We start from the raw sequence: 7,823 nt of genomic DNA, 5'->3' as shown, positions 1-7,823 counted from the left end.
AATTGACCACATATTTGGAAGTAAATCACTCCTCAGCAAATGCAAAAGAATGGAACTCATAACAGTCTCTCAGACCACAGTGCCATCAAATTAGAACTCAGGATTAAGAAACTAACTCAAAACTGCACAACTACATGGAAACTGAACAGCTTGCTCCTAAATGATGACTGGATAAAAAATGAAATGAAGGGAGAAACAAAGATGTTCTTTAAAACCAATGAAAATGAAAAAACAATGTACCAGAATCTCTGGGACACATTTAAAGCAGTGTCTAGAGGGAAATTTATAGCAATAAATGCCCACATGAGAAGTGAGGAAAGATCTAAAATCGACAGCCTATCATCAAAATTGAAAGAACTAGAGGAGCAAGATCAAAAGAACTCAAAAGCTAGCAAAAGACAAGAAGTAACTAAGATCAGAGCAGAACTGAAGGAGACAGATACACAAAAAATCCATTAAAAAATCAACAAATCCAGGAGCTGGATTTTTTGAAAAGATGAACAAAATAGACCACTAGCCAGATTAATAAAAAAGAAAAGAGAGAAGAATCAATAGATGCAATCAAAATTGATAAAGGGGATATCATCATCAATTTCACAGAAATACAAACTATCATCAGAGATTACTACAAACAACTATATGAATATAAAACAGTAAACCGGGAAAAAATGGATAAATTCCTGGACACTTGCACCCTCCTAAGCCTAAACCAGGAAGAAGTTGAAACCCTGAATAGACCAATAACAAGAGCTGACTTTGAGGCAGCAATTAATAGCCTACCAACAAAAAAAAGCCCAGGTCCAGATGGGTTCACAGCCGAATTCTACCAGACATACAAAGAGGAGCTGGTACCACTCCTTCTGAAACTATTCCAAACAATACAGAAAGAGGGAATCCTTCCTAAATCATTTTATGAGACCAACATCATCCTGAAACCAAAACCTGGCAGACACTCAACAAGAAAAGAAAACTTCAGGCCAATATCCGTGATGAACATAGAGGCAAAAATCTTCAATAAAATACTGGCAAACAGATTGCAACAGCACATCAAAAAGCTTATCCATCACCATCAAGTAGGCTTCATCCCTGGGATGCAAGCCTGGTTCAACATACACAAGTCTATAAAATAATCCACCACATGAACAGAACCAAAGACAAAAACCACATGATTATCTTAATAGATGCAGAGAAGACCTTTGACAAAATTCAACAGCCCTTTATGCTAAAAACTCAATAAACTAGGTATCAGTGGAATGTATCTCAAAACAACAAAAGCTATTTATGAGAATACCCACAGCCAATATCATACTGAATGGGCAAAAACTAGAAGCATTCCATTTGAAATCTGGCACTAGACAAGGATGCTCTCTGTCACCACTCCTATTCAATATAGTATTGGAAATTCTAGCCAGAGAAATTAGGCAAGAAAAGGAAATAAAGGGCATTCAATTAGGAAAAGAGGAAGTCAAATTTTCTCTATTTGCAGATGACGTGATTGTATATTTAGAAGACCCTATCATCTCAGCCCAAAATCTCCTGAAACTGATAAGCAACCTCAGCAAAGTCTCAGGATACAAAATCAATGTGCAAAAATCACAAGCATTCCTATACACCAATAACAGACTAAAAAAGAGCCAAATCAAGAGTGAACTCCCATTCACAATTGCTACAAAGAGAATAAAATACCTAGGAAAACAACTAACAAAGGATACAAAGGACCTCTTCAAGGAGAACTACAAACCATTGCTCAAGAAAATAAGAGAGGACACAAACAGATGGAAAAACATTCCATGCTCATGGTCAGGAAGAATCAATACTGTGAAAATGGCCATACTGCCCAAAGTAATTTATAGATTCAATGCTATCCTCATCAAGCTACCTATGACCCTCTTCACAGAACTGCAATAAAACCACCTTAAACTTCATATGGAATCAAAAGAGCCCACATAGCCAAGTCAATTCTAAGCAAAAAGAACAAAGCTGGAGGCATCACACTACCTGACTTCAAACTATACTACAAGGCTACAGTAATCAAAATAGCATGGTACTGGTACCAAAACAGAGATATAGACCAATGGAACAGAACAGAGGCCCTGGAGGCAACGCCACACATCTACAACCATCTGATCTTTGACAAACCTGACAGAAACAAGCAATGGGGAAAGGATTCCCTGTTTAATAAATGATGTTGGGAAAACTGGCTAGCCATGTGCAGAAAGCAGAAACTGGACCCCTTCCTGACAACTTACACTAAAATTAACTCCAGATGGATTAAAGACGTAAACATAAGACCTAATACCATAAAAACCCTAGAAGAAAATGTAGGCAAAACTATTCAGGACATAGGCATAGGCAAGGATTTCATGACTAAAACACCAAAAGCATTAGCAGCAAAAGCCAAAATAGACAAATGGGATCTAATTAAACTCCAGAGCTTCTGCACAGCAAAAGAAACAATCATTAGAGTGAACTGGCAATCAACAGAATGGTAAGAAAATTTGCAATCCACCCATCTGACAAAGGGCTAATATCCGGAATCTACAAAGAACTAAAACAGATTTACAAGAAACAAACAAATAAACAAATCCATTCAAAAGTGGGCAAAGGATATGAACAGACACTTTTCAAAAGAAGACATACATGAGGCCAACAAACATGAAAAAATGCTCATCATCACTGGTCATTAAATAAATGCAAATCAAAACCATAATGAAGTACCATCGCCAGTTAGAATGGCAATCATTAAAAAGTCAGGAAACCACAGATACTGGAGAGGATGTGGAGAAATAAAAACATTTTTACACTGTTGGTGGGACTGTAACCATTGTGGAAGGCAGTATGGCAATTCAAGGATCTAGAACCAGAAATATCATTTGACCCAGTAATCCCATTTCTAAGTATATACCCAAAGGATTATAAATCATTCTACTATAAAGACATGCACATGTATGTTTATTGTGGCACTGTTCACAATAGCAAAGACTTGGAACCAACCCAAATGCCCATCAATGATAGACTGGATAAAGAAATTGTGGCATGTATACACCATGGAATACTATGCAGCCATAAAAAGGATGAGTTTATGTCCTTTGCAGGGACATGGATGGTGGTTTCCAACTTCATCCATGTTGGAAACCATCATTCTCAACAAACTAACACAAGAACAGAAAATCAAACACCGCATGTTTTCACTCATAAGTGGGAGTTGAACAATGAGAACACATGGATATAGGGAAGGGAACATCACACACCAGGACCTGTCAGGGGTCAGAGGGCTAGGATACGGATAGCATTAGGAGAAATACCTAATATAGATGATGGGTTGATGGGTGCAGCAAACCACCACGGCATATGTATACCTATGTAATAAACCTGCATGCTCTACACATGTATCCTAGAACTTAAAATATGATAAAAGATAAAAAATTAATGAAAAAAAGAATAATGGAGAAAGGCAAAAAGCACAGAGTTCAGAGGAAATAGTTTTGAGCTTAGTATATAACCTCAGGCAAATGATTTAACTTCTCCAAATCTTATTTCTCTCATTTCCAGAATAGGAGCACTACCTACTATACAAGCTATCTTGAGGGTTAAATTAGATAGATGTTTAGCTTGATGCCTGGCCCTTAGCAAGCAATAGATAAATTATGGCTATTATTTCAAAGTTTCTATTACTTAAGAAACTTAAAACTCAACATAAAACATATAGAAGCCAGAGTCTCAGAATCTTAGAGATCTTACCTGATAATGGCTAGTTCCTTTTTTTATTCTCTCTCTCTCTCTTTTTTTTTTTTTTTTTTTTTTTTTGGTGGTAGGGAGATCTATTTCCTCAAATTCTGTCAAGTCAGCTGTGAGAAGTAAAGTTTTGGTGTATCTAGATAGAACCTCTGAATTTGTCAGTATCTTTCTGCCTTTTTTTCTTTTTAAAACGATCACTTTATCAACCAACAGTGCACTGTCCACCCACAACAATTTCCACATTGGTGGCTGTGGAAGAGGGGCTCTACCTGCCTTCGAAAGCATGCTCTTTGAAAACAGGCAGCTTTCCTTCATAGGCTAGCAATGTGTTTCCCTTGCTTTGCTTTAGGATAATCAAAACAAGGTTCTAATGAGCCTACCAGTAAAATGTGTTTAATGAGATTAGCAATCTACACCAAACTGTGAAATTCTCTTTAGAACCCTCTTCCTCTTTCTAAGTTTAGTTTCATAGTATAACTGCTAATTGCTCAAAAAGAGACATTTTCAACTCTTACCTTGGACCCATACAGACTTAATACATACAGCCTGGACCCCTTTGTTTTTCAGATCACCTAAAAAATTGTTTGATGCTACAGAAAATACATTGAAGCTGAAGTTTCTAAGTCTCCACCCAATTTTAATGTTAGAAAGAGTCCAAGGTAATTTTAATGTCATTGGAATAACTTAAACTGATCTCTTATCTTGATTTCATTTCTTTTTTCCTCAAAAGTTGATTGGCACACTAAGGGTTAACAAATGGAAAGTGGGAGGAGAAAGATAATTTCTTGAGAGAATTTTGGAGCTCATTTTTCTTTCTATCTGAAAGCTATTTTCCTATAAACTCCCACAAGAATGAGGTCTAAAATTTTGTAGGATCCATACTCTTGAACACGCACATTAACCAATTTTAAGCAAATTGCTGCATTTTGCAAGCAATACCATACATAATTCAACTGTCTTTTCCCTGGATAATTAGCAGTGAGTGATCCCCCACCCTGATGAGCAGGCATGAAGGCTTGATTGAACCCACAGCTGGGCTCCCAGTAATTATGAATTTCTCTGCATCCTGGAAAGAGCCTAGGGAGAGAAGGCCCAATGCCTGTTCACTCTACATCCTGGACTGCAACTGTGTCCTTCTGAAAAAATGGCATACTTATTCAACAAATAGTTATTTAACTCCTCCCGTGGAACAGGTGCTATTGTAGGTGCTGAGGATGCAATAGCAAAAAACAAAAAAAATCAAATCCCTGCCTGGGTAGAGTTTGCAGGTTAGTGGGAGGAAACAGACAAAAAACAAAATGCATAAGTAAATTTTACATGACATGAGAAGCCCGTAAGTTTTTTTCAATTTATTTATTCTTTTATTTTACTTTTCACTTTTGTTTGAGATTCAGGGGGTACATGTTCAGGTTTGTTACCTGGGTATATTGTGTGATGCTGTGGTTTAGGGTACAAATGATCCCATAACCCAGGTGCTGAGCATAGTACCCAATAGTTTTTCAGCCCTTCCCTATCTCCCTCTCTCCAAGCTCTAAAAGTCCCCATTGTAGGCTGGGCATGGTGGCTCACGCCTGTAATCCCAGCACTTTGGGAGGCCGAGGCTGGTGGATCATGAGGTCAAGAGATTGAGACCATCCTGGTCAGCATGGTGAAACCCCGTCTCTACTAAAAATACAAAAGATTAGCTGGGCATGGTGGCGTGTGCCTGTAATCCCAGCTACTCAGGAGGCTGAGGCAGGAGAATTGCCTGAACCCAGGAGGCAGAGGTTGCAGTGAGCTGAGATTGTGCCATTGCACTCCAGCCTGGGTAACAAGAGCGAAACTCCATCTCAAAAAAAATAAAAAATAAAAAAAAAATAAATAAATAAAAGTCCCCATTGTCTGTTGTTGCCACCTTTATGTCCATGTGTACCCAATGTTTAGCTCCCACATGTAAGTGAGAACATGTGGTATTTGGTTTTCTTTTCCTGTGTTAATTTGCTTAGGAAATGGTCTCCAACTGCATCCATGTTGCTACAAAGGGCTTTTCATTCTTTTAATGGCTGTGTAGCTTTCCATGGTGTATATGTACCACACTTTCTTTATCCAATCCACCACTGGCAGACACCTGGGTTGATTCCATCTCTTTGCTATTGCAAGTAGTGTTGCAATGAACATGTAAGAGTGTGTGCGCATGTGTGTATGTGTGTGTGTGTGTTTGTGTATGTGTGTGTGTGTTTGACAGAACTATTTGTTTTCTTCTGGATATATACCCAGTAATGAGATTTCTGGGTCAAATGGTAATTCTGTTTTAAGTGCTCTGAGAAATCTCTGAACTGCTTTCCACAGTGGCTGAACCAATTTACATTCTCATCAACAGTGCACAAGATTCCTTTTTCTCAACAGCCTCACCAACATCTGTTGTTTTTTGACTTTTTATAATAGCCTTTCTGACTGGTATGAGATGGTATCTCATTGCATGTTTTCGATTTGCTTTTCTCTGATGACTAGTGATGTGGAGCATTTTTTCATATGTGTTTATTGGCTAAGAAGCTTATAAGTCTTAATAGAAATAGCAAGGACGGATATTGAGCATTCCAGAGTGCGGATTGCAGTTTTCTTAGAATGGACATGATGGGCCTCACTGGGCAGGCGACATTTGAGTATAGACTAGAAGCAGCTGAGGAAGTGCACCATGGAGATCTCTGGAGAACAGCGTTCCCAGCAGAGGGAAGAATTCACAGAAGGGCCTGTTTGAAGAACAGACTTGGAGTCTACTGTGGACAAAGAGGGTGAGGCAGAGGGTTGTACTGGTGAGGACAGGTAGGTCACAGGAGCTATCAGGCCTGTGGACCATCCTCAGGACGTTTACTTTTACTCTGAGTGAGACAGGAAGTCATTGCAAGGTTTACGTTGGAGAAGTGACATGATCAGAAATAAGTTTTAAATAGACAACTCTGGATTGGGAATGTCTTGCCTCAGGACAAAGGTAGGAACATGGTCTTATGGGAGGCTCCTGACATAACTCAAGTGGGAGATGCTGGGTGCCTGGACCAGTGTGAAAACTGGGAGGAGATGAGCAATAGTTGGATTTTGGACATACTTTTATGGTAAAGCCAGCAAGATTTCCTGTAGAATGGAGATGGAATGTAATAGAAAAAGAAGAGTCCAGGATGACTCCATAGTTTTAAGACTTGAGTTTTGAATCATCTAGACTCATTGCGAGGAAAAAGTGGTCTCAAATTCACAGTTAACTGTACTCTTCCTGGAATGTGTTTGTCTCTGTAGATACAGGTTAAGAATATTCCTTCAAGTCCAGGCGCGGTAGCTCACGCCTGTAAACCCAGCAGTTTGGGAGGCCGAGGTGGGTGGATCACAAGGTCAGGAATTCAAGATCAGACTGGCCAACATGGTGAAACCCTGTCTCTACTAAAAAAATACAAAAGTTAGCTGGGCATAGTGGCTCATGCCTATAATCCCAGCTACTTGGGAGACTGAGGTAGGAGAATAGCTTGAACCGGGACCTGGGAGGTGGAGGTTAAAGTGAGCCGAGATCGCACCACTGCACTCCAGCCTGGGCTACAGAGTGAGACTCCATCTCAAAAAAAAAAAAAAAGAATATTCCTTCATCCTCAGAGGCTTTTAACCCCTTTTGAAGAGTCTCTGAGTTAACAGGTCAACATCAGCACAAAGTAACATTCCATGTTAGCCACTATAGGATGCTACGTGTTTGAATTTCACAAGTTCCCCTGCTGAGACGGACATGTGTTCACCCTCAGTTCACCCTTAGCTGTCTTCATGACCTCAGCTGAAGAGGGCATTTCTGTTCAGACATTGTTTCTGTAGAGTATGTAAATGAAGCCATTTAGTCATTCTGTGAGAATGTAAGCAAGAGGGGACATTTTCTCTTGATCATTGCTGTGGGAAAAATCCACACAGCTTGTGACTCTGCTGGAACCTAGAAATAATCCAGTAGCTTGCCTACACCCTCACGGAACGAGGCAAATGGAAAAGACAGCACTGTTATCACCGGTGTTGTTAGGTTTCTTCACTGGCCTTGACCCAGGCAGGGATCCTTGGTCCCACATTACCATGAACAGCAGTCA

This window comes from Aotus nancymaae, unplaced genomic scaffold, assembly GCF_030222135.1.
Source record: "Aotus nancymaae isolate 86718 unplaced genomic scaffold, 86718_ANA_hifiasm-v0.15.2.pri h1tg000014l, whole genome shotgun sequence".
Classification (NCBI taxonomy): Eukaryota; Metazoa; Chordata; class Mammalia; order Primates; family Aotidae; genus Aotus; species Aotus nancymaae.
Note: the sequence above shows the minus strand (reverse complement) of the source record.